Source organism: Podarcis cretensis (genome assembly GCF_951804945.1).
Source record: "Podarcis cretensis genome assembly, chromosome: 3".
NCBI classification, from domain to species: Eukaryota; Metazoa; Chordata; class Lepidosauria; order Squamata; family Lacertidae; genus Podarcis; species Podarcis cretensis.
Window position 1 is genome coordinate 7,267,406 of NC_137172.1, and position 25,297 is coordinate 7,292,702.

General features: G+C 43.5%; 2 long non-coding RNA genes across 2 annotated transcripts; both read left to right on the forward strand.

Moving 5' to 3' along the window:
- The first annotated feature begins 17,991 nt into the window (after positions 1-17,991).
- LOC307211963 lies at positions 17,992-20,030 on the forward strand. The gene is made up of 2 exons (XR_013836653.1): positions 17,992-18,153; positions 19,767-20,030. It is a non-coding gene; the product is annotated as an uncharacterized lncRNA (long non-coding RNA).
- A 1,290-nt stretch (positions 20,031-21,320) lies between these two features.
- Positions 21,321-23,525, forward strand: LOC307213180. The gene is made up of 2 exons (XR_013837433.1): positions 21,321-21,371; positions 23,269-23,525. It is a non-coding gene; the product is annotated as an uncharacterized lncRNA (long non-coding RNA).
- The last annotated feature ends 1,772 nt before the right edge of the window (positions 23,526-25,297 follow it).

Consider the following 25,297-nt stretch of genomic DNA (forward strand, 5'->3'; position numbering starts at 1 on the left):
AGGACCTTTTCCCTGACTTTCCTTCAATGGCCTGCGTGGGAAGTCCCCCCCCCCCCCAGATTCCTTTAGGGGCAGTCTGTCAGAAGTTGCATTGTGGCAGTGGCTGAGACTAGACTCAAAAGTGGGTGAGCCATTCCCTCTCTCTGCGACCCCCTTTTCTCTATCTCCCACCCCTTCTCTCTTTCTCTCCTCCACCCTTTTGTTTGTTTCACTCCTCCCCTGCCAGTTTCTGAGGCCCCTGGACTGCAAGTTGCTCACCCATACTCTAGAGCACTGCTAAAAACTCACCCCCCCATTCCTTTTTTGGGAGTGGGGAATTGCTGAAAACAGTTTCTGCTTAAGTAACCCTCAATGTTATCCTCTGTAGGAAGTAAGACAGGCATAGGCAAACTCGGCCCTCCTGATGTTTTGGGACTACAACTCACATCATCCCTAGCTAGCAGGACCAGTTGTCATGGATGATGGGAATTATAGTCCCAAAATTTATGGAGGGCTGAGTTTGCCTATGCCTTAAGTAAGATGTTAAAAGAAGCATGCTGTTTGTGCATCTGCACCTTCATATTTCTCTATGGGAATTTCTGTGCTTAATGCTGCAGCCCTGCAGTCATTTATCTGGTAATAAGAATGAGGGAGAGATTCTATTCAGTTTGCACTCCAGCCATTGTTTGAAATTCGCCCCTTCTGTGAATTTTGCAAGGTGGTTCCCAGGTCAATGATGTGTACAAAAATCATATGTATTTTCTACTGAAATCTGCCCTTCAAGAAGTCCTTTGCTCTTCAAGAGCTCTTCAAGTATTTTGAAGATTTCTTTCTTTCTTTTTATATGCAGGCCCTGGGCTAAACCCAGAACCAAAGGATTCTTCACGGTTTCAGGTGGTTCTGTGCTCCGACAACGATGGCTATTGCCTGCCACGTGACTTCCAGTGTCACAATGGCTTGGCGTTCAAGGAACCATGGAACGACTGCCCGTTTTCTGATGTTCTGAAGTGCTGTGTGCGCTGATGCAAGAGAAGGTGGAATCCCGAGAAAGCCCCCAGCAGAAGTTTCTGCAAGCACGAGGAAGAATGAGGAACTCACTTTGAATAAATCATGGGTCAGTTGATTCCAATCCTTTCAGCAAACTATTGGTTAATTTGTCACTCATGTTTCAATAAACAACCTACTCATGGAACAGACAGCCTCCTAAGATTGTTTTTCTTTATGTTTCCAGTCTAAAAGGTAAAGGTAAAGGGACCCCTGACCATTAGGTCCAGTCATGGCCGACTCTGAGGTTGCAGCGCTCATCTCACTTTACTAGTCGAGGGAGCCAGCATACAGCTTCTGGGTCATGTGGCCAGCATGACTAAGCCGCTTCTGGTGAACCAGAGCAGCACACGGAAACACCGTTTACCTTCCCGCCAGAGGAGTACATATTTATCTACTTGCACTTTGACGTGCTTTCGAACTGCTAGGTTGGCAGGAGCAGGGACTGAGCAACAGGAGCTCACCCCATCACGGGGATTCGAACTGCCAACCTTCTGATTGGCAAGTCCTAGGCGCTGTGGTTTAACCCACAGCGCCACCCGCGCCCCGTGTTTCCAGTCTAGATCCCTGTATATGCAGCTACTGTGCTCCGTTCCCCCCAGTTTGTTGGTGCGAACGATAATATTGCACCACACTGCGGTGAAAGTGTGCTTCTTTCCTTGCATTAATCTGAACTTATGAGAAAGCTTCCCTGCCAATGCAGCTTGGCATCATTTGGCACCTTATAAGACTAATATAGCCTCCTGAAGCTTTGCACAGATATTCTGTTTCCCACTGAATGCCAAGGGTTTCCGAGAAAGTAACAGGCATGCATATGTGTGCATGTGCCTGCTTAATCCCTTGGTTTCCCATTTCCCACATCACAATGAAACCAGGTGAAATGCTCTCTTTGCAGGACTGGAGGCTGTGGAAACCAAAGAAACTGATTCCTGTACTGCAGGGGGCTGGATTACTATGATTCTAGGAATGTAACCCTTGATTGATTCCTGGCAGGGAGGGAGGCTCCTTACCTCTCATGCCCTCACCTAGCCAGGTCCTTCAGGTATACTGGACTGAAGCCATTTAGGGCTTTAAAGGTCAGCACCAACGCTTTAAATTGTGCTTGGAAATATACTGGGAGCCAGTGTAGGTCTTTCAAGAGCGATGCTATCTGGTCTCGGCGGCCGCTCCAAGTCACCAGTGTAGCTGCCGCATTCTGGATTAGTTGTAGTTTCCCAGTCACCTTCAAAGGTAGCCCCACATAGAGTGCATTGCAGTAGTCCAAGCGAGAGATAACTAGAGCATGTACCACTCTGGTGAGACAGTCTGCAGGCAGGTAGGGTCTCAGCTTGCGTATCAGATGGAGCTGGTAAACAGCTGCCCTGGATACAGATTTGGCCTGAACCTCCATGGACAGCTGTGAGTCCAGAATGACTCCCAGGCTGCGCACCTGGTCCTTCAGGGGCACAGTTACCCCATTCAGGACCAGGGAATTCTCCACACCTGCCCGCCTCCTGTCCCCCAAAAACAGCACTTCTGTCTTGTCAGGATTCAACCTCAATCTGTTAGCCGCCATCCATCCTCCAACCGCCTCCAGACACTCACACAGGACCTTCACCACTTTCACTGGTGCTGATTTGAAAGAGAGGTAGAGCTGGGAATCATCTGCATACTGATGAACACCCAGCCCAAACCCCCTGATGATCTCTCCCAATGGCTGCATGTAAATGTTGAAAAGCACGGGGGAGAGGACAGAACCCTGAGGCACCCCACAAGTGAGAGACTTGGGGTCTGAACACTCATCCCCCACCACCACTTTCAGAACACGGTCAGGAGGAAGGAGCGGAACCACTGTATGACAGTGCTCCCAGCTCCCAGCCCCTCTAGACTGTCCAGAAGGATGTTATGGTTGATGGTGTCCTCTGCAAATAAAAAATAAAATAAGAAATACACACACACACCAGACACACACATGAATTATAGAATTGTAAAGTTGGAAGGGAGCCCAAGAGTCATTTAGGCCAAACCCCTACAGTTCAGGGTTGGGTTACATCACATGTTTCTTTCTGAATATCTGTCATTGACAATAATAAAGTGAGTGAGTGATTGAATGTGACCGCATTCTGTAAGATATTCTGTAACCTTGGGTGTTGTTAAGTCAATAGATACAGAATCACATAGCTGAGATGACAACAAAGAGAATAATAGTTTGGGGAAATCAGAATTTCAGTGCCCACAAACACTTCATAAAATGCAAAGTGAAAGTATTTGAAATGATTTGGATTCTTGAGTGACAACAGTTGTTTTTGGCAGCAGTCTCAGAAACCTAACACCATTCTTCCCTTTTCCTGGTATAAACCGTATAAATACCAGCAAAGCTTCCATAGATTCTCCACCCTTCTCTTCATTGAGCCTTTTCCTTCCATTAGCATTGCGACTGCAGCCAATCTTCCACCATGAAGATGCTCTACGTTCTCTTTGCTGTTGCCTTCTTGGTCTACCAGGTCCAGGCCAATCCCAAACCACCATCTGAGGATGAAGCCAAGGAGCCTCTTGACCCTGAAATGAAGTTGAAAGAGGCTAGGTTGGGCTGAAAATGGTCATTCTTTCATATTGCAGCTTGTGGAGGAATCCTAGAATCATGCTTAGAAGTACAACTCTAGGTTGTTGTTGTTTAGTCGTGTCTGACTCTTCATGACACCATGGACCAGAGCACGCCAGGCACTCCTGCCTCCCGCAGTTTGTCAGACTCGTCTTTGTAGCTTCAAGAACACTGTCCAACCATCTCGTACTCTGTCTTCCCCTTCTCCTTGTGCCCTCCATCTTTCCCAACTCTAGGTTAGCTCAGCCATATTATTGCAGAAAGAGAATTCTTTTGACTTACAAGCTTTAGTTATCATGGACTTTCCAGCCTCATAGGAAGGACCTGCGCAATCTGGTTCATTGTCCAGCTCATCATGATGCATTTACTTCTTACTGAGTTTGATGGGACTTTGTGTTTTAGGACTTTTGTCTTGACCTTCCTTCAGAGGTTGGGATGGAGTTGTCCCCCCCCCCCCCAGAATCCTTCAGAAGCAATCTGTCAGGAGCTTCTTTGTGGCAGTGGCTGAGACTGCAATCCAAATTTGCAGGGCATCCCCTTTTCCATGTCCTCTCTCTCCCTCTCTCCCAAACCCTTTCCCTAATCTCAGTGCCATCAGTCTTGCCCTAGTTCCTGAGAGGGACATGCGATCACTGTGAGAACAGGATGCTGGACTAGATGGGCATTCCATATGGGCATAATTCATTTAATGGGATGCCTTACTTGCCTTTTTCATAATGACCAAAGGCAAAATACAGATACAATGGTACCTCAGGTAAAGTGCTTAATTCGTTCTGGAGGTCTATTCTTAACCGGAAACTGTTCTTAACCTGAAGCACCACTTTAGCTAATGGGACATCCCACTGCCACTGCGCTGCTGGAGCACGATTTCTGTTCTCATCCTGAAGCAAAGTTCTTAACCCGAGGTAATATTTCTGGGTTAGCAGAGTCTGTAACCTGAAGCATATGTAACCTGAAGCGTATGTAACCCGAGGTACCACTGTAGATATAAAATAGATGTAAAATATATAAGTCGTACAGACTCTAAAAGCATATAGTTGAAACCAACAAGGGCATAAAACAATAAAAGGAAGCAACACACACAACCCCCACAAAAAAAAATATTTAAAAAGCCAGTAGAATATTGATTGAACTGCTCCATTGGTGGTTGGCACCCACTAGAACTGGTAGGGCAGAAGGCAAGGAGGCCAACAGTGGTTGATTTCTACAGGGGCTACAGGAGGAGGAAAGCAACTAGCAGTTTGAAATAAGAAGGCAGGCAATAAGAAGTTCACAAAAGTGGAAAGATAAAGATAAACCAACCAAGGAAGATTGGTTGAATAAACTGACAGGTTATGTTAAGTTTGGCAAGTTTGACAACAAGAATCAGAGACCAGGAGGAGTCTGTAATTAGAGAGGGGTGGAAGTTTTGTGGTATTTGAAGAAATGTAATAACAGACACGGGTGGAACTAGGGATGCGGGTGGCACTGTGGTCTAAACCACTGAGCCTCTTGGGCTTGACGATCAGAAGGTTGGTGATTCAAATCCCCATGATGGGGTGAGCTCCCGTTGCTCGGTCCCTGCTCCTGCCCACCTAGCAGTTCAAAAGCATGCCAAAAAGTGCAGGTAGATAAAAAGGCAACGCTTCTGTGGGAAAGTAAACTTCTCTGGTTTCAGTGTTCTGTTGCGCCAGAAGCGGCTTGGTCATGCTGTTTACATGACCCGGAAAAACCTTTTAATATCAGATTAATACAGAAGTAGGATCTGAACTGTAATCAGCAGCAAAGCAATGTAGATATTAAGTAAGGATGAAGAAGGATGTTAGGTATAATATGCAGCAGGATAAGGGGAAACAAGGAAACAATGGAGGGTTGGAGGGGAAGTTTGGATTTGTTAAAAAATATTGGGGGAAACCAAATATGTAATTAATTTTGAAAATCAAAAGAAAATTGTAAAAACAAGGGGGGCAGGCAGGCAGGCAGGCAGATGGAGGCAATCTGATGTTTGGGAGTGAGGAGTGCCCAGTTTGCCCTAATGGAACAGAACTACTTTCACCATCAGGATGCTCTGCCAGTCAGGATCTCCCCTCACATAAATTTAAGTTCCTGAGGTCTTTGCTCTTTCCTATGTCTATTGACCCTTGAAGTATTTTCACGAAGTTTGCTTTTCTCTTTTATATGCAGACCCTGGGCTGCCCCAGCCAGACAATTCTGCACGACTAACGGCGATCCGGTGCCAAGGCGGCGATGGGTACTGCCTGCCCCGGGGCTTCTTATGTCACAATGGCTTGGTATTCAAAGAAGTGTTTAACAACTGCCCATTTCCTGCAGTTCTGAAGTGCTGCGTGCGCTGATGTCAGATGACAGAGTCCTGAGAAACCCAGTGGCAGACCTTTCTACAATCACCAGGAAGAATGTGCCACTCCACTCCTTTTGCAGAAGTTGCTGGTTAACTGATTCCACTCCTTTCACCAAATCATGGTTTTTTGTTTTTGTTTTTTGTATATAACTGTAGGTAAAGGTAACTGTAGGTAAACCAACTGAGTTTGCACGGAAAGTAAAGAACTTTTGCTTGAACACTCCAGAGACAGTGCTCACTTTTTGAGAATGATGGGTGATGGGGGGGCGGGGCGGAATTCGACTTCCTGTTTTCTGATGTTCTGAAGTGTGCTGATGCAAGATTAGGTGGAATCCTGAAAAAACCCCAGCAGAAATTTCTGCAAGCAGGAGGAAGAATGAGGAACTCACTTTGAATAAAACATGGGTTAATTGATTCCAATCCTTTCAGCGGACCATTGGTTAATTTGTCCCCCATCTTTCAATAAACAACCTCTTAACGGAACACACAGCCTCCTCAAATTGTTTTTCTTTATGTTTCCAGTCCAGATCCCTGTATATGCAGCTACTGTGCTCCCCCCCCCCCCCCCGCGTTTGTTGGTGTGCATGATAAAATTGCACCACGCTGCGGTGAAAATGTGCTTCTTTCCTTGCATTAATCTGAATTTCTGAGGAAACTTCCCTACCAATGCTGCTTGGCATCATTTGGCACCTTATAAGACTAATATAGCCTCCTGAAGCTTTGCACAGATATCCTGTTTCCCACTGAATGCCAAGAGTTTCCGAGAAAGTAACAGGCATGCATATGTGTGCATGTGCCTGCTTAATCCCTTCGTTTCCCATTTCCCAAATCACAATGAAACCAGACAAAATGCTCTCCTTGGAGGCTGTGGAAAGCAAAGAAACTGATTCCTGTACTGCAGGTTGCTGGATTAGGTGACCCTGGGGTTCCTTCCAGCTCTAGGACTCTATGATTCTAGGAACAGAACCCTTGATTGATTCCTAGCAGGGAGGGAGGGTCCTTACCTCTCTCACCCTCACCTTTTGTCACCCCCCCAGGCAAGACACTTGGGGCAGACCACACCCCCACACCCCACTAGTGACGCTCCTGAGGGTATGGAGTTATCTGACTCTCAAGCTGTCTGAAGGGTTTTTTCAAATGTTTTATGTTTTATTACGCTTTTATATATGTTGGAAGCTGCCCAGAGTGGATGCACACTTCTTCAGATACCCTTCTTAAGATTCTGTTTCAGTGTATCTGAAGAAGTGTGTATGCACACGAAAGCTTATACCCAGAACAAACATAGTTGGTCTCTAAGGTGCTACTGGACATTTTTTTAAATTTTTTAATTTATTTCGACTGTGTCAGACCAACACGACTACCTACCTGATTCCTTATTGATGATTTTATTGTTTTATCTTTTTCATAAGCCACTTTGAATTCTTTTTTTTTAAAAAAAACAACAACAGCAATAGAGCAGTGAAAAAATTTCAAGAAATAAATTGATAAATGTTCTGGGTTATGTTCAGAATTTTATTTGTGTTCAAAGTTCTTTGTATGTTTCTACGGAGAAAAAGATTTATATGTATGTTGCACACATGCAGAAACTCCGGAATGTAAATATGAGTAGCCTCTATTGGGCCAAGTGTTAACAGGTGTTAAATTAGCACGGTGATAATGAAACAATATTATCTGCAATAAAGAAGGTCTTATCTTGTGTGCTTTGGCTCAGCAGAGAAATGCTACACGTGTGTGTGTGTGCGCGCGCGCGCAATTTGTGATAGTTTAGCCCCACTGTTTGTATTTTATTCTATTTTTTAAAACGACATAGAGTTTGTAATACACAGGTTCCTATCTTAGATTAGGCAATTGTTTTAGAAAGGTGAGTGTGACATCGGAGGATAGAGGGAGGAATTCAGCACCACATCAAGGCAATTCTAAGCATTTGAGCTTGCCAGGTGAAATGGTTCCCCCCTCTCCTACCTCTGTGTGCCATTCTGGGAGTTTGCCTATACCCACAAGCCATTTGGGAGGGGGGGGCGTGGGGGTGTTTGAGGGAAGGAGGGGGTGCGAAGCCCCATTGCACAAGCGGAAGTGCAAAGCTTATTTGCCAGGAATGAAAACTTGGCTGTAGGGCACAGAGGCAGAAGGGCTTGAATGCCCAGCATCTTTTGAGCAAAGCACCATTAGCAGAAGTAGCAAAAAGCACAGATCGGGCAGGAACAAAATGACTTCAGCAAACCCTCCCCAAATGGGAATTGGAGAGCCCTGGTAAAATTCCTTCATGAGATTAGAAGCTGGATCTTTCAGTCACAAAAGAGCTCCACCTTCCTTCACTTCTGTTAGAATTCTTGCTCCATGACTACAATCATGGGATTGTTGTCTATCACATGACGGTATATGTTTTGATTCCACAGAGTGGGAAGTGATGGAGACAGGATGTTTGTGTTACTGTGTTCTGTGAAGTGGGACTATTGTCCTTTGTTCTTTTTCTCTTTGCTGTCTGATGCTAGAGAGAGAGGGAGCCATGTTGCAGTGCTCCATGTGTGTTTATATGTAAATAAAGTAGATTAGCCAAAATGCTGAGTTGCTGAGGTCTGTTAAGCAAACTGTGCAAACTCTGCGGATCCCTAAGTGTGCTGGGGTCTGTTGGCATCGGTCGCTGAGATGTTTGGCCTGAAGAAAGCTTTTAAACTCCCAAAAGATCAGCCAGGAGGGAGAGAACATGCCAGTCGGGCATGTGTCTCTGCCAGGGTTCTACTCGAGAATAGGCCGAGCTCCTAACAACTTCCACCCCCATTACCTGGGTTTTATCCTTATAGAATTGTGGAATTGTAGAGTCAGAAGGGACCCCAAAGGTCGGCTAGTCCAACCCCCTGCAGTGAAGGAATCTCAGCTAAAGCATCCATGACAGATGGCCATCCAACCTCTGCTTGAAAACCTCCAAGGTAGGAGAGTCTACCCAGCGCCGGAGTTAGCCGCTCGGCTGCTGAGGGTGGTGCGCATGTCCTGTAGCCAGGGCGGGGCGTGCTGTGTGAAGCCTCTCTGCCCTGCCCCCTCAGCTGTAGGGTGACCAAGGGAGAGGTGGAGGGCAGGCATAAGTTCCATGCTGCTGTTCCAGGCAGTGCAGAGCTTGCAGGCAGCCAAGCCGCAACGTCATTCCCAGGGGAGACGCGTGGCTCGGGCAAGCTGCAGGCTCCATGGTTATACAGTGGTACCTCTGGATGCGAACAGGATCCGTTCTGGAGCATTTCACCACTTTTGCGCATGCGTTTGACGTCATTTTGAGTGTCTGCGCATGAGCGAACAGCAAAACCTGGAAGTAACGTGCTCTGTTACTTCTGGATCGCCATGGAGCGTAACCTGAAAACGCTCAACCTGAAGCATATTTAACCTGAGGTATGACTGTATGCTTGTGAAACATGGACCACTTATAAACGTCATCTCCAACTCCTCAAAAGATTCCATCAACTGTGTGTCGAAGCAATGATTCTTCAACATGAACTTCATTAGACTAGTCATGTTGTGCAGTTGGCTGATGATAAAAATGGAAAGCATAATGCTGGTGGTCAACAAAAGAGGTTTAAAGACTGTCTCAAGGCAAATCTAAAAAAAAAAATGTAGTATAAACACTGACAACTGGGAAACACTGGCCTGCGAGCGCTCCAGTTGGAGAACAGCCTTTCCCAAAGGTGTCATGGGCTTTGAAGACGCTCAAACTCAGGATGAAAGGGAGAAACGTGCTAAGAGGAAGGCACGCTTGGCAAACCCTCACCGTGATCAATTTCTGCCCGGAAACCAATGTCCTCACTGTGGAAGGACGAGTGGGTCCAGAATTGGCCTCCACAGTCACTTACGGACTCATTGTTAAAACCGTGTTTATGGAAGACAATCTTACTCAGCTATGAGTGATTGCCAAAGAAGTGCCGGCCCCCGCAGTGTGGAGCCCAGTGCCAACAGCATGTTGTTACATTTGTTGACTGAACTAAAAAGTTTCGTGAGCCTGATTTTTTTTAAAAAAACACACACCTAAAACTCATATTTTTGTCATTTTGTCACTCTCCCCCATGATGACACTTGGGGCGGCCCCCACCCCCTTCCTCCACCACTGAGTCCACCACCTCCTGAGGGACACCATATCACTGACAGACCTTACTGTCAGAGAGTTCTTCCTGAAGTTGGGTTGGAATCTCCTTTGTTGTAACTTGAAGCCATTGGTTTGAGTCCTGCCCTCTGGAGCAGGAGGAAACAAGCTTGTCCTTGGGCTAGATCTCACTCCTATGTTGACCCAGAACGGCACACCCGCTCCCCAGCTGCAAAGACTATTTACCACTCATTTATAAATTGTTTGAATTGCCCCAATATTCGCTCCTTGAAATGGAAAGAACGAAGTTCAAATATCCTTTTTTTATGACGGTTACAGGAAGAGTGGATGCAAAGGACATTATTTCCAGGATGACCTCCTGCACTGCGGCTGCCTGCTGCTGCAAGAAAAGCCTGCCAAGGGAAGGGCCTTTCCTCAAGGACAGAGCATATGCTTGGCATGCAGAAAGTTCATCTCTAGGTTTTTCTGGAAAAGGATGCCTGTCTGAAATGGTGGGAAGATGCTGCCATTCAGTGCATTCAGTGCAGACAAACCTGAGCTAGCGGTCTGTCTCCGAATAAAGCCGTCTCCCATGTTCCACAATATAATGCTCCAAGGACACCCACACGTCTTTGCAAACCTGCCTCCAGCTCTTTTATTTCCCTTCTCTTCCCTCCCCCTCCCCTTTTATGAAGATCACCCGCTCTGAGAACCCTCAGCTAATTCTCTCCTGACCTCCACGCTGGTCCAAGTAGGACCAATTCAGCCAGCTAGCCCTGGGGATTATCTAATTGATTTTTGATTTTTGAATTTTATTGTTATTCATGTTTTTATACTGTATTTTATTTTATTTTTTTATAAGATATTTATTGAAAATTTTCCAGAATAATACATTGTAAAACAACAAAAAAGAAACAACAAAAATACAAAAATACAAAAAAATACAAAAAACAACTAAAAAACACACACATAGAATTTCCCTTTACTTATTTTCTTTTAACTTATTTTCCGGACCTCCTCATACCTCCCTTTCTTATATTCCAATTCAAATTATTAATTCAGCAAATCCTCACCATTAGTTTTTGCTTATTCCAAAACCTTATTTTCCATATCTCTTAAAGCATTACAGCTGGAAACCTCTTAATTTCTGTCCAACATCATTCTAACATTCATTAATTTTACAATATTTCTGCAAATAATCTTTAAACTTCTTCCAATCTTCTTCCGCCGACTCTTTTCCCTGGTCTCGGATTCTGCTGGTCATTTCTGCCAAGCCCATAAAGTCCATCATCTTCAACTGCCATTCTTCCAGAGTGGGTAGATCTTGTGTCTTCCAATATTTTGCGATGAGTATTCTTGCTGCTGTTGTCGCATACATAAAAAAAGTTCTGTCCTTCTTTGGCACTAATTGGCCAACCATGCCCAGGAGAAAGGCCTCTGGTTTCTTCAAGAAGGTATATTTAAATACCTTTTTCATTTCATTATAAATCATTTCCCAGAAAGCCTTAATCCTTGGGCACGTCCACCAAAGGTGAAAGAATGTACCTTCAGTCTCTTTACACTTCCAACATTTATTATCGGGCAAGTGATAAATTTTTGCAAGCTTGACTGGGGTCATGTACCACCTGTAAATCATTTTCATAATATTCTCTCTTAAGGCATTACATGCCGTAAATTTCATACCGGTGGTCCATAACTGTTCCCAGTCAGCAAACATAATATTATGTCCAACATCCTGTGCCCATTTAATCATAGCAGACTTCACCGTTTCATCCTGAGTGTTCCATTTCAGCAGCAAGTTATACATCTTTGACAAAATCTTGGTTTTGGGTTCTAACAATTCTGTTTCTAATTTCGATTTTTCCACCTGGAATCCAATTTTCTTGTCCAGTTTGTAAGCCTCCATTATCTGATAATAATGAAGCCAGTCTCGCACTTTGTTTTTTAATTTCTCAAAACTCTGCAATTTCAATTTATCTCCCACTTGTTCCAAAATTTCCCAATATTTTGGCCATTTGGACTCCATATTAAGTCTTTTAAGAGCTTTCGCTTCCATTGGTGACAACCACCTTGGGGTTTTATTTTCCAATAAGTCTTTGTATCTTATCCAGACATTAAACAATGCTTTCCTGACAATATGGTTTTTAAATGCTTTATGTACTTTAACCTTGTCATACCACAAATATGCATGCCACCCAAAAGCATTATTAAATCCTTCTAAGTCCAGAATGTCTGTGTTCTCAAGAAGCAACCAGTCTTTCAACCAGCAGAATGCTGCTGATTCATAATAGAGTTTGAATTCTGGCAGGGCAAATCCACCCCTTTCCTTTACATCAGTTAATATCTTAAATTTTATTCTGGGCTTCTTGCCCTGCCAGACAAATCTAGAAATATCTTTCTGCCACTTCTTGAAACAGTCCATCTTGTCCACAATTTGCAATGTTTGAAACAAAAACAACATTCTAGGCAATACATTCATCTTTATAACTGCAATTCGACCCAACAAGGAAAGTTTCAAATTTGACCAAATTTCTATATCTTTTTTCACTTCCATCCAACATTTTTCATAATTATCTTTAAATAAGTTCACATTTTTTGCTGTCATATTAATCCCCAAATATTTCACTTTCTTAACCACGGTCAAACCGGTCTCATTCTGAAACCTTTCTTTTTCAATTGATGTTAAGTTTTTCTCTAAAACCTTAGTTTTTGACTTGTTCAGTTTAAATCCTGCCACTTGACCAAATTCTTGAATTAAGTCTAAAACCCTTTTTGTACTAGATTCTGGCTCCTGTAACGTCAAAACTAAGTCATCTGCAAATGCTCTCAGTTTGTACTGTTTAGCTCTGACCTGTATACCTTTAACCAACTGGTCTCTTCTAATCATATTCAGCTGGACCTCCAGAACCGATATAAAAAGCAATGGGGAAATTGGGCACCCCTGTCATGTCCCTTTTTCTATCTTAAATTCTTCTGTAACCACATTATTCACAATTAATTTTGCTTTCTGTTCAGAATATATTGCACCTATACCATTTTCAAAACCTTGCCCTACCCCCATCCCCTGTAGATTCTTTTTCATAAAACTCCAAGAAATGTTGTCAAAAGCTTTCTCCGCGTCCACAAATATCAAAACTGCTTTAGTGTTTATATTCACTTCTAATTTTTCCAAAATATCAATTATATTCCTCAAGTTGTCAGACAAATGTCTTCCCGGGAGAAAGTCCGCTTGGTCTTTATGAATCTCTTCCATCAATACTTTTTTCAATCTTTTAGCCGAAATGTAAGCAAAAATTTTGTAATCCACATTTAATAACGATATGGGGGGTAGTTCTTAAGTTGAGTCTTTTCAGTCTCTGTTTTCGGTATAAGTGTGATATATGTCTCTTTCCACGACTCTGGCGCCCTTTTCCCTTCCAAAATTTCATTGCAGACTTCCTTCAAAGGTTGTAATAAGCACTCCTTCAAAGATTTGTAGTACCTGGAAGTCAGCCCATCCGGTCCCGGAGACTTGCCCAATTGCATATTTTGAATGGCACCTTCTACTTCCTGTTCTGATATTTTATAGTTCAACATCAATTTACTTTCTTGAGAAATTTTTTGTAATCCATTTGTCTTTAAAAATCGTTCTATGTCCATTTCTTTCTGTGGCCCTTGTGAGTATAATTGTTTAAAATACTTCTGGAAACAATTTCTGATCTCAGTTGGGTTATGTATGTTTTTTCCTTCCACTTCTATATTTGTAATAGTGTTTAATTTTTGTCTTTTTCTCATTTGCCAAGCCAAGAGTTTCCCGCATTTATTCACTGATTCAAATGTCTTTTGTCTCATTTGTTTAATTTTCCATTCTATTTCTTGATTCATCAATTCCATATATTGTGTTAGATATAATTTTATTTCTCTCAAAATCTCCTGCGACTTTGGTTTTGCTCTCAGTTTCTTCTCCCCTTCTTTTATTTTCTCTAAAATCTTGTCTTTCTTCTCATTTTAACTTCTTTTCTTTATAGCATTCTGTTGTATCAAAAACCTTCTCATAACGGCTTTACTTGCGTCCCAGATTACTCTTTTTCAACCTCAGTGTTCATATTTATTTCAAAATAGTCTCTCAAAGTTTTTTGGGCCTTTTTGTAAACTTCTTGATCTCTGAATAAGGTGTCATTCATCCTCCATCTGAAGGAGCCAGTTGCTATTTCTTTCATCTCCATCTTTACAGCATTGTGGTCGGAGCAAGTTTTAGGGCAGATTTCCACTTTCCTTATCTTTGGTGCCATTCCTCTAGTTACCCATATTTGGTCAATTCTAGTCCATGTCATCTTGGCTTCAGAAAAGAAGGTTCCCTCTCTTCCCAAAGGGTTCCTTATTCTCCAAATATCCACCAAATCCATATTGTCAGTCATTTCAAAAAAAGTTTTTGGTAGTTTACCATCTTTGGTGACTACCTGTCTTTGTGCCTTGTCCATATTTGTAGATACTACTCCATTCATGTCCCCCATCAAAATCAGATTATAATCCAAATGGTCCAGTAGGGTCTCATGCAACTTCTTAAAGAATTCAGATTTCCCCTCGTTCGGTGCATAAATTCCAACTATCAAGAATTTCTCTCCTTGATATTGAATTTCAATTGCCAAATATCTTCCTTGTTCATCTTTGAAGATTAATTTCGGTAAAAGTCTCTCCTTTGCATATATCACCACTCCTCTTTTTTTAACTTTTTTTTATTGTTGAATTTTATTGTTATTCATGTTTTTATGCTGTATTTTATGCTGCTTTTATAATTAAGTGTTTTAATTTTGTTGTTAGCTGCCCTGAGCCTGGTTTTTGAACTGGGAAGGGCGGGGTATAAATAAAAATGTATTATGATTATAATTATGATTATGATTATTACTATTATGATTATTACTATTATGATTATTACTATTATTATACTTACGGTGATATGCCTGGAAATGGATTGGGACATGGGGACATTTGCCCCACCTACTAGCAGTCAGGACAAAAGGGGTTTGGGAAGAGCTCCAAAGGACCTCTCCAAACTATAGTAAATGAATGGGTGACAAAATGGGAAAGTGAGCAAATGCAAAGTGGCAAAAGGATATTATTTTCAAACAGATGCCCATAGGGTGGTCAATTGGTGGTGCCTGACCCAGGAATGAGACCTTGGGGTCATGGTAGATAGCTCAAGCAAGATGTTGACCCAGTCTGTGAAAAATGCAAATTCTGAGCTAGGGATTGTAGGGAAGCAGTGGGAAATAAAACTGCCAGTATCATAAGCGTTGTTCTGTGAATAATAATAATAATAATAATAATAATAATAATAATAATTTATTATTTATACCCTGCCCATCAGGCCACTCTGGGCGGTTTCCAACAGAACACCAAAATACAATAACCTATTAAACATTAAAAGCTTCCCTAAACCGGGCTGCCTTCAGATGTCTTCTAAAAGTCTGGTAGTTGTATTTCTGACATCTGATGGGAGGGCATTCCACAGGGCTGATGCCACTACCAAGAAGGCCCTCTGCCTGGTTCCCTGTAACTTGGCTTCTCGCAGCGAGGAAACCACCAGAAGGCCCTTGGCACTGGACCTCGGTGTCCAGACAGAACGATGGAGGTGGAGACGCTCCTTCAGGTGACTGCGTGTAATGCCTCCCCCCACCCCCGGGACACAGTGTCTGGAAAGTGGTGTGGCGGTCATATCCCGTATCCTTCTTAGGCTCTTGAGGGATCTTGCAAGATGCAGTCAGGACAAACCTATCTCCTGGCAGCACTTTCTGGAGCTGTAAGGCAGCCCATGTTAGACCCCCATACTGTGACCCACCCATATCCTCCAATATTTCACAAATGAAAACAGGGATGTCCTATTAATAATAATAATAATAATAATAATAATAATAATAATAATAATAATAATAATGTCCATCTGACTGGGCTGCCCCACCCACTCTGGGCAGCTTCCAACACATATAAAAACATAATAAAGCATTAAACAAGGGGATGCGGGTGGCGCTGTGGGCTAAACCACAGAGCCTAGGACTTGCCGATCAGAAGGTCGGTGGTTCGAATCCCCGCGATGGGGTGAGCTCCCGTTGCGCAGTCCCAGCTCCTGCCAACCTTGCAGTTTGAAAGCATGTCAAAGTGCAAGTAGATGAATAGGTTCCACTCCAGTGAGAAGGTAAACGGCATTTCTGTGCACTGCTCTGGTTCGCCAGAAGTGGCTTAGTCATGCTGTACGCCGGCTCCCTCGACCAATAAAGCGAGATGAGCGCCGCAACCCAGAGTCGGTCATGACTGGACCTGACGGTCAGGGGTCCCTTTCCCTTTCCCTTTTAAAGCATTAAACATTTAAAAACTTCCCCATACCGGGCTGCCTTCAGATGTCTTCTAAAGATTTGTATATGAATAGGCCTGAAGAAGTGTGCATGCACATGAAAGCTCATACCAATAAAAACTTAGTTGGTCTCTAAGGTGCTACTGGAAGAAATTTTTTTATTTTGTTTCGACTACGGCAGACCACCACGGCTACCTACCTGTAACTAAAGATTTGTATAGTTACTTATCTCCTTGGCTCGTGGAGTCGCATAACTTCAAACCCTCCAACATATCTCTAATGAAATTAGGGACATCCTAAGGAGAAGAGGGACATTCCGGGATCAAATTAGAAACCTTAAACGGTTTCTCTAAATCAGGGACTGTCCCTGGAAAATAGGGACACTTGGAGCGCCAGCCCATCACAATAGTGTATTGGAACTACAATCAAGGCAAATGTCTATGTGACTGGTGTAGATATGCCCATGATTGCAGAAGTCCTGTGCAGGACTTAGGTTCCCATGCCTTGAGGGCAGGGTTATATAGAGTTCCCTTCATAAAAATCCAGCTTAACCCCACTGGAACTGAGGAAGATGATCCCCCAACTGCTACCCAAGTGAGCCACTTGGGCATGTCCCACACCCCAGTATTAACAGTATGGTGGTAGTTGAGCTGCGGTGTCACAGTAACTCCTTGTGGCGAAAATGGCACAGGGGAGAATCAGCATAGTAATGAGGGGACCCTGATGGGAAGGAATAGCTTTGGCACACGCTAAGCTCATGGTTGAAACATCTGCCTGGCTGCAATCTCCCACTCCAATCATCAAGCAAGAGCTTGACTTGCCCCATGACGGAGTTCAATGCTGGGTGGTTCTCAATGAGGGAGTTGGGGCATTTCCCAGCCACAACGGAGTCCCATTCCCTCAGTGAAGGCTGAGAGGAATGAGGAATTTATCCTTGTCCTACTGACATGCTAACCCTGCTTGTGTCTGATAGTCTGTGAAGTTTTGGACAGTTTTGACCCAACACCTAGTGTTCTGTTTCAGTGCTTTCACCACAGAATGCACCTGCTTGGACAAGGCCATTATTCAGGTCTATGCTGTCCAGTCAAAGACAACTATGGGGTGTGATGCTCATCTTGCATTTCAGGCCAAGGGAGCCCCTTCCAATTCTTTGAAGTCTATGTTCAAGGTTCTTGGGCCCAAACTACCTTCTGGATTTTCTGATTCCTAATGTTCCACTTCGCTCACCGGTATCTTCTGATAGGGCACTTTTACCCTTTGGTGCTTCACTGATATTGTTGCACGGTTGTGGGCTTTTAGTTCCCTACTCCACCCCAGTGCAGTTCATAACCATTTAAAGAAATGCCCCCAACTCCTACCTTATTGCATATACTATTTGACAACTGCATAAAGCCGCCAGATTAAGATGTTTGGGGTGATGCATTTATTCTTGGTCCTCCACTGTGTTGCAAAGGATCACCATGACAATAATTGCCCAATAATCAGCAAATACTCCCACATGATTTACTATCCAGGTGGGGTTTTGACAGATGTTGCAGGATGTTTGCCCTGCGGCTATTTATTCCACAACTGAGAAGTTTACTGATCATAAACTCGCTGGCCCACTGCCACAAAATTCTGTATAAATAAAGGGTTTCTGCAATCTCGTCCTTCAACCATTCTTCAGCCTTGCTCTTCTCTCCTGCAATTCTGAGATCCCAGCCAATTGTGCACCATGAAGACTGCTTTCGTTCTCTTGGCTTTGGCCTTCTTGGTTTTCCAGGCAACCGCTAAGCCAAATCCTGATGTTTTAGCAGAAGACGATGCCCAAATGCCAGCGGGTGAGTAGAATTAAGCAGAAACTTCTCCCTCCCTTTCTCTTTCTTTCCCCTCCTCTTGCAATAGTGTGTCCATATCATTGTGGTTCCTTCACCTTTCCAATTTGTTTCTTTTCTCATGCCCTCAATCTCCTGCATCTGCTGGCTTCTACCACTAGGTCTAGAGTTGAAGGGCATCATGCAAGGGCCCACAGATTTTTACATTAGCTGTTTCCAGAATCCTGTCTCTTCAACCAGGCAAGAGTCAGTTGATTTGCACACAAGAAGACACAATATATACACAAGACCAATTTGGCCACCACTTTTGTTTAGATGTATCAGCATCACTATTGGTTCTGAAGGAAAGATGCTGCCACTTTCTAACTTGTCAGTCGCTCGCCAAACACCCAGGATTTGCCTTGCAACCACATTCTGAATGTCAGATATGAGCCCCAAAGACTTTGAGAGAGCTGCAGAGGTTACAGGATGACATGTGTTATCTAAAACGGGTCTTGGGAGCCTTTGGCCCATGGGTCAAATTAGACCCATCAAGGATTCTAATTTGGCCCCAAAGTCTGTTTTCATCAAGTCATGGCCACCTGCCCCACACCTGACTTCATATAACATTAGGTGTGGGGCAAGTCAAGCTGCAGTGGCAAATGAACAACTAGGAATCTGGTCCTGATCTTACCTCTACAAATGAGGACTTCGGCACCCTTTAGTTTTTGCACCAAATGCAAACCCCATTGGGATTAGTTTCACTCGAGAGCTCCTGGTCAGAGCCACCAAGTAAAGAGGACGCCTGAAAGGAGGGGCTTGCTTTCTGTCCTGTTTTCAACAGGAATCTTTGTAGCCATGAGCAAGGGACGTCGGTGATGCTGTGGTTTAAACCACTGAGCCTCTTGGGCTTGCCGCAGCCATCCTCAAGCTAGAACAGCGAGATGGAGCGCTGTTTTTTTTTTGCGCAGCTATCCCCAAGGTAGAAAAGCGAGATGGAGTGCTGTTTTTTTGCGCAGCCATCCCCAAGCTAGAACAGCGAGATGGAGCGCTGTGCAGCGCTCCGTTTCACTGTTCTGGCTTCGGGGACAGCCTTTGAAGCCTCTGCAGGGCAGCGGGGTGAAGACACCCCACTGCCCTGCGGAGGCTGTGCGCAGCTAGCCCCGAAGCCTTTGGAGCACAGTGCGAGTTCCCGCTGCGCTCTAAAGGCTTCAGGGATAGCCACCTGAAGCCTTTAGAGCGCAGCGGGAACTAGTGCTGTGCTCCAAAGGCTTCGGGGTTAGCTGCACACAGCCTCCGGCCCCTCTCACTCTCCAGGCTTCAGCGAAAGCAACTCGTAGCCTCCGGAGCGCAGAGGGAGCGCTCCCTCTGAGCTTTGGAGTCTTCGCTTTGCTTTCGCTGAAGCCAAGGAGCTTGCATTCACTCCATAGGACGCACAAACATTTCCCCTTAATTTTTGGAGGGGAAAAAGTGCGTCCTATAGAGCAAAAAATATGGTATATTATGCTCTAATTTGGAAAACCTTACAGAAAAGCAGTGTCCGCTATGTTAAAGTGAGATAAGACTAAGCTAAGCCAAAGAGAGGAGAGCTACCTGATAAGCATGTTAAGGTCTCTTGCCCTTTCTTTTTTTTCCTGCAGAAGGTGTTCCCCGCCCAAGAAATGCCATGGTATGCAATGCTATGGGGGGAAATTGCCGCCCCGGATGCTATGCCAATGAGAAGTCTGTTGGAAAATGCTTTGCAAATATGTGTTGCTGTGTGGGATTCCAGTAGAGAGCCTGCTCAAGGGAAATGCAAGGAAGACCAAGAGCGTACGATCGGAACAGAGGAAGAATCCAACTCCCAATCAAGATGGATTAATGCTAAACCTCTCTTTTTTGATTAAAACTGAGTTTGCTTCCAATTCAGTGGCTATCTAGCATTTTATTCTTCCTTGAAGCATTTGATCACTTCTACTTATCACTAGCACTAAACTACCATTGTTGCTGTAACTACTACTATAAGGTCCCCTCGTGCCCCCTATTATCTGAAACAGTCACAATTTTCTTGATTTCTTGATTTGATTTATTATACAGTGGTACCTCTGGATGCGAACGGGATCCGTGCCGGAGCCCCGTTCGCATCGAGAAGCAAACGTAACTAGCGACGGCATGTCTGCGCATGTGCACGTCACTTTTAGCCGCTTCTGTGCATGGCATCATTTTGAGCGTCTGTGCATGCGCAAGTGGCGAAACCCATTACTTCCAGGTTGCCGCAGAGCACAACTTGAATGTGCTCATCCTGAAGCATATTCAACCCAAGGTATGATTGTCTTTCTATGCCACTTTTCATTCAGAGGAATCACAAAAAGCTAATAAATAAACAAATAACATCAACAACATTTATTATTTATATACTGTCAATCTGACTGGGTTGTCCCAGCCACTCTGAGTGGCTTCCAATGTATTGAAACCTGTTGAGACATTAAACATTAAAAACTTCCCTGTGCAGGGAAATAATATATTGCAAGCTGATAATGGAACATGACAAATATCACTTAAATCATATAGAACATTCAATAAATCATCAGTAAAACAATTATAGGTTAAAGCACTATTAGCAAAACAACTAAAAAAATAAGCAAAGCAGCACAATTACAACAAAAGTTATATTATGGGATTCACAAAGTGTTACAGCATTCATAACCAATAAAGCAATCTTAACAACGAGGAAAAAATAGCAACCAAAAAACAAACTAAGCACTGTTGAATTCTTACACTCTTCTCAACTCTCATGACTCATAATATTCCGCTCATTAAAATACACATCTTTAAAAATGTTTGTTTAGGTGTTTCTATACCACTATGTCATAAAATAAAACATGGTAGGACTCAACCCAATGCCTTCAAGTTACAAGACAAGAGAACTCGACTAAACATTATTTCTGAGAGCAAGAGCAGTTCAACAGTGGAACGGTCTCCCTTGGGAGGTAGTGGACCCTCCTTCCTTCAAGGTTTTCAAGCAGAGGTTGGATGGCCACCTGTCATGGATGCTTCAACTGAGATTCCTGCACTGCAGGGGGTGGGACTAGCTGACCCTTGGGGTCCCTTCTGACTCTACAATTCTACGATTCTATAAGGATAAAACCCAGTTGGGGGGGGGGAGTTGTCAGGAGCTCGGCCTACTCTCGAGTAGAACCCTGGCAGAGACACATGCCAAGACCCAGCTTTGCCAGCTGACTATGATGAAGCTTTGAAGGATGAAGGTAACTGTAGCATACATAGCAGATTGCAACATACATGGTGGGCAGGACAGGATTTCATCGGGAGGTTTTCAATCTTTCATTGAACTCCATTAGAAATACTTCTCTTTGGGTGAATCACACACTAATGGCAGTGTTTTCAATGGTGATCAGTAGGCTGTACATGCTCTTAGCCATGGTCTGTTTTTCTATGTGCAAAAGAGAGAGAGAGAGAGAGAGAGAATAGAATAAAATACTGGGGTAAAGGATGTCCAAATAAGCACATATGAATGAAACAGCCTATTCATAAAACATCTCTGAGGGCGTTCTGGCAGTTCCCTCCCTGCGAGAAATAAGGTTACAGGGAACCAGGCAGAGGGCCTTCTTGGTAGTGGTGCCCGCCCTATGAAACACCCTCCATCAGATGTCAAGCAAATAAACAACTATCTGACTTTTAGAAGACATCTGAAGGCAGCCCTGTTTAGGGAGGTTTCTAAAGTTTGATGTTTTGTTGTGGTTTTAATATTCTGTTGCGAGCCACCCAGAGTGGCTGGTGAAACCCAGCCAGATAGGCAGGGTATGAATAATAACTAAAATAATTATAATTATACAATAGGTATTATATTATGTAAAACTGCTTTGACAAAAATGTTTGGCTTTTCTTGAAAATATGTGTTTGTTAGTAGGAAGTTGATTAATTTTCATGAGGGCTTTTTAAAATTAATATTTGCAAATGCAACTGTGGTCTAAACCACAGAGCCTAGTGCTTGCCGATGGGAACGTCAGCAGTTCGAATCCCCACGATGGGGTGAGCTCCCATTGCTCGGTCCCAGCTCCTGCCCACCTAGCAGTTCTAAAGCATGTCAAAGTGTGAGTAGATAAATAGGTACCACTCCAGCGGGAAGGTAAATGGCGCTTCCGTGCGCTGGTTTGGTTCGCCAGAAGCGGCTTAGTCATGCTGGCCACATGACCTGGAAGTTGTACGCTGGCTCCCTCAGCCAATAAAGCGAGATGAGCGAAGCAACCCCAGAATCGTCTGAGACTGGACTTAATTGTCAGGGTACCTTAACCTTTACCTTTACCTTTTAATAACAGATTATTACGCAAGTAGGATTTGAACTGTAATTGGCAGTAAAGCAATGTACATATTAAGTAAGGATGAAGAAGGATGTTAGATATAATATGCAGCAGAATAAGGGGAAACAAGGAAACAATGGAGGGTTAGAGGGGAAGTCAGGGGTCCCTTTATAAATGTGCTGAATGGAACTTCATTATTTGCAGGTGGAGGGGTGCAAGAGAAACTGAAATTGACAGAGTCACCCACTGCTCATTGTTGGCAAGGGGCCAATAGCATGTTCATAGAGAAACAAAATCCCTAACTTCTCTGCAGGGTAGTCTTATCCAAACCTGTGTAGATTAGTACAGTGGTATAACCAGCAACACCTGTGTAGATGAGAGGAAGCTTTTGTTCTTATATCACCATCATTAATTTTATTTTTGTTAGACACTTTTCTTACCTCATAACTCAAGTTACAGGTAGGTAGCTGTGTTGGTCTGCTGTAGTCAAAGGAATTTTTTTATTTTGTTTCCAGTAGCACCTTAGAGACCAACTAAGTTTGTTACTGGTATGAGCTTTCATGTGCATGCACACTTCTTCAGATTTTTTTTTTTTTTTCTCATAACTCAGAACAGTTTACAGTAAAGCCAACTTGAAAGAAACCCCTATACAAATGAAAATCAGAGCTAAGAAAAAAGAGAAAAAGCTAGACGTATGGAGATGAAATATATCAGGCTTTAATTTGGAGAACGTTTATTTATTACAGAAAAGGAGTGTCCGCTATTTAACACTAAGCTAAGCCCAAGGAACGAGTGATACCTAATAAGCATGTTAAAGTCTCTTGTTATTCCCCCCCCCCCCCAGAAGATGTTCCCCACCCAAAAAATCCCATCGTATGCATTACTATGGGGGGGAGATGCCGTCACAGGTGCTGTCAAAATGAGAAGTTGGTTGGACGATGCTTTTCAACTAGGTCCTGCTGTGTGCGTTATCAGTAGAAAACATACTTGAGAGAGATGCAAGAAAGACCAACAGCGTTTGATCGGAACAGAGAAAGAAACCAATCAAGATGAAATAATGCTGAATCATTTATTTTCAGTTAAAATTGAGTTTGCATCCAATTGAGTGAATATATGGTCTTTCATTCTTCCTCAAAGCAATCACTCATCACTATCACTGAACTACCACTGCTGCTGTAACTACTTCTACAAACTCTCCCAATGCCCCAAATTACCCACAACACTCTGTTTTCTTGATTTTTTATTATACTTCTAGGTAGCTTTTCATTCACATGAATCGCAAAGCAAATAACAACTATAACAATAATAATAAGGCCTTATTTAAATGCCGCCCATCTGACTGGATTGTCCCAACCACTCTGGATAGCTTCCAACAAATTAAAACACAGTAAGACATCAAACATTAAAAACTTCCTTATACAGGGAGCCTATATATTGCAAATGATATATACTGCAAACGATAAATAACAATTACTTAATAGAACACCACAAATGCCACTTAAATCATATAGAACAATTAACGATTCATCAGTAAAACAATTAGTCTCTAAAACACAATTCACAAAACAACCAAAAAAATAAAATAACCAAAGCTGCACAATTACAACAAAGGTTATATTATGGGATTCACAAAGTACTACAGCAGGGGTCAGCAAAGTTGACCTTGCCTGGGCCGGTTCACTCCAGTGGAGATCCCTCTGTGGGCAGGATTGCACACGTGTGTCAGTGTGCGCGCTTGCGATTTCTGACGTCTGCGCAAATGCGATTTCTGGTGCCGCAGAAGTGAGTCCCCGCGTCGCGCTGAACAGGTTTAGTGCAGTGCGCAGGGACTTGCCGAGTAAGTGGCTCGGTTAGGGGGAAGTTCATGGGCCGGTTAAATGACCCCCATATGCCACATGTGGCCCACGGGCCTTAGGTTGCCTACCCCTGTACTACAGCATTCATAAGGCATACAGCAATCTTAACAACACTAACAAAATAGGAATAAAAAATAAACTAAGCACTGTTGAATTCATGCACTAACATTTCTCAGCCACTATTACTCGAAATCTTCCACTCTGTCCAGCTCATTAAAATACACATCGCCATCATGCGCATGGCAAGAACTCCTTTCTGAAGGTTTATTGGGTTGGATGTGGGGCAGCACAAGTGAAACCAACCTCCCTCTGATGACAGACAAGGTGTCTCTCCCCCACATTTCTTTCTCTATTAATAATAATAATAAAATTTTATTTATATCCTGCCCTCTCCAGCTGAAGCCGGGCTCTGATCGGCTAACAACAGTTAAATGATACAACATTCTAAAATCATTTCATTATAAAATCAGTTCAAATCAGATTAATGGCAACCATTGAGCTAGAGTTCTGTGAGGATTGCCAAAGGAGGGGGTCAGGCTGCGCCTTGGCCAAAGGCCTTGTGGAAAAGCTCTGTCTTGCAGGCCCTGTGGAAAGATGTCAAGTCCCGCAGGGCCCTGGAAACCTTCCCCCTTAGGAAGGCTCCAAGGGCTGGAGGGTGAGGCAAGGCAGGTGGGAAAAGGTATTGCCTGATGGCCAGCACCAAGTTTCTCCCTCCTCACAGTACTTCCTCTTGTAATTATCCCAAGGAAAAGGTCACCCCAAATTCTCTTTTAGGGGTGTGTGTTTTTTGGGGGGAGAAGGAGTAGCATCTTTTCGATTTTTTAGGAAAGCATTTCTGTGCCACTGTATCATAAAATACAGGGTAGACTCAACCCAATGCCTTCAAAAGGAGAATCTGACGAAACATTATTTCTGACAGGAAGAGCTGTTTGACAGTGGAACGGTCTCCCTCAGGAAGCAGTGGACTCTCCTTCTTTGGAGGTTTTCATGCAGAGGTGGGATGGCCATCACTCATGG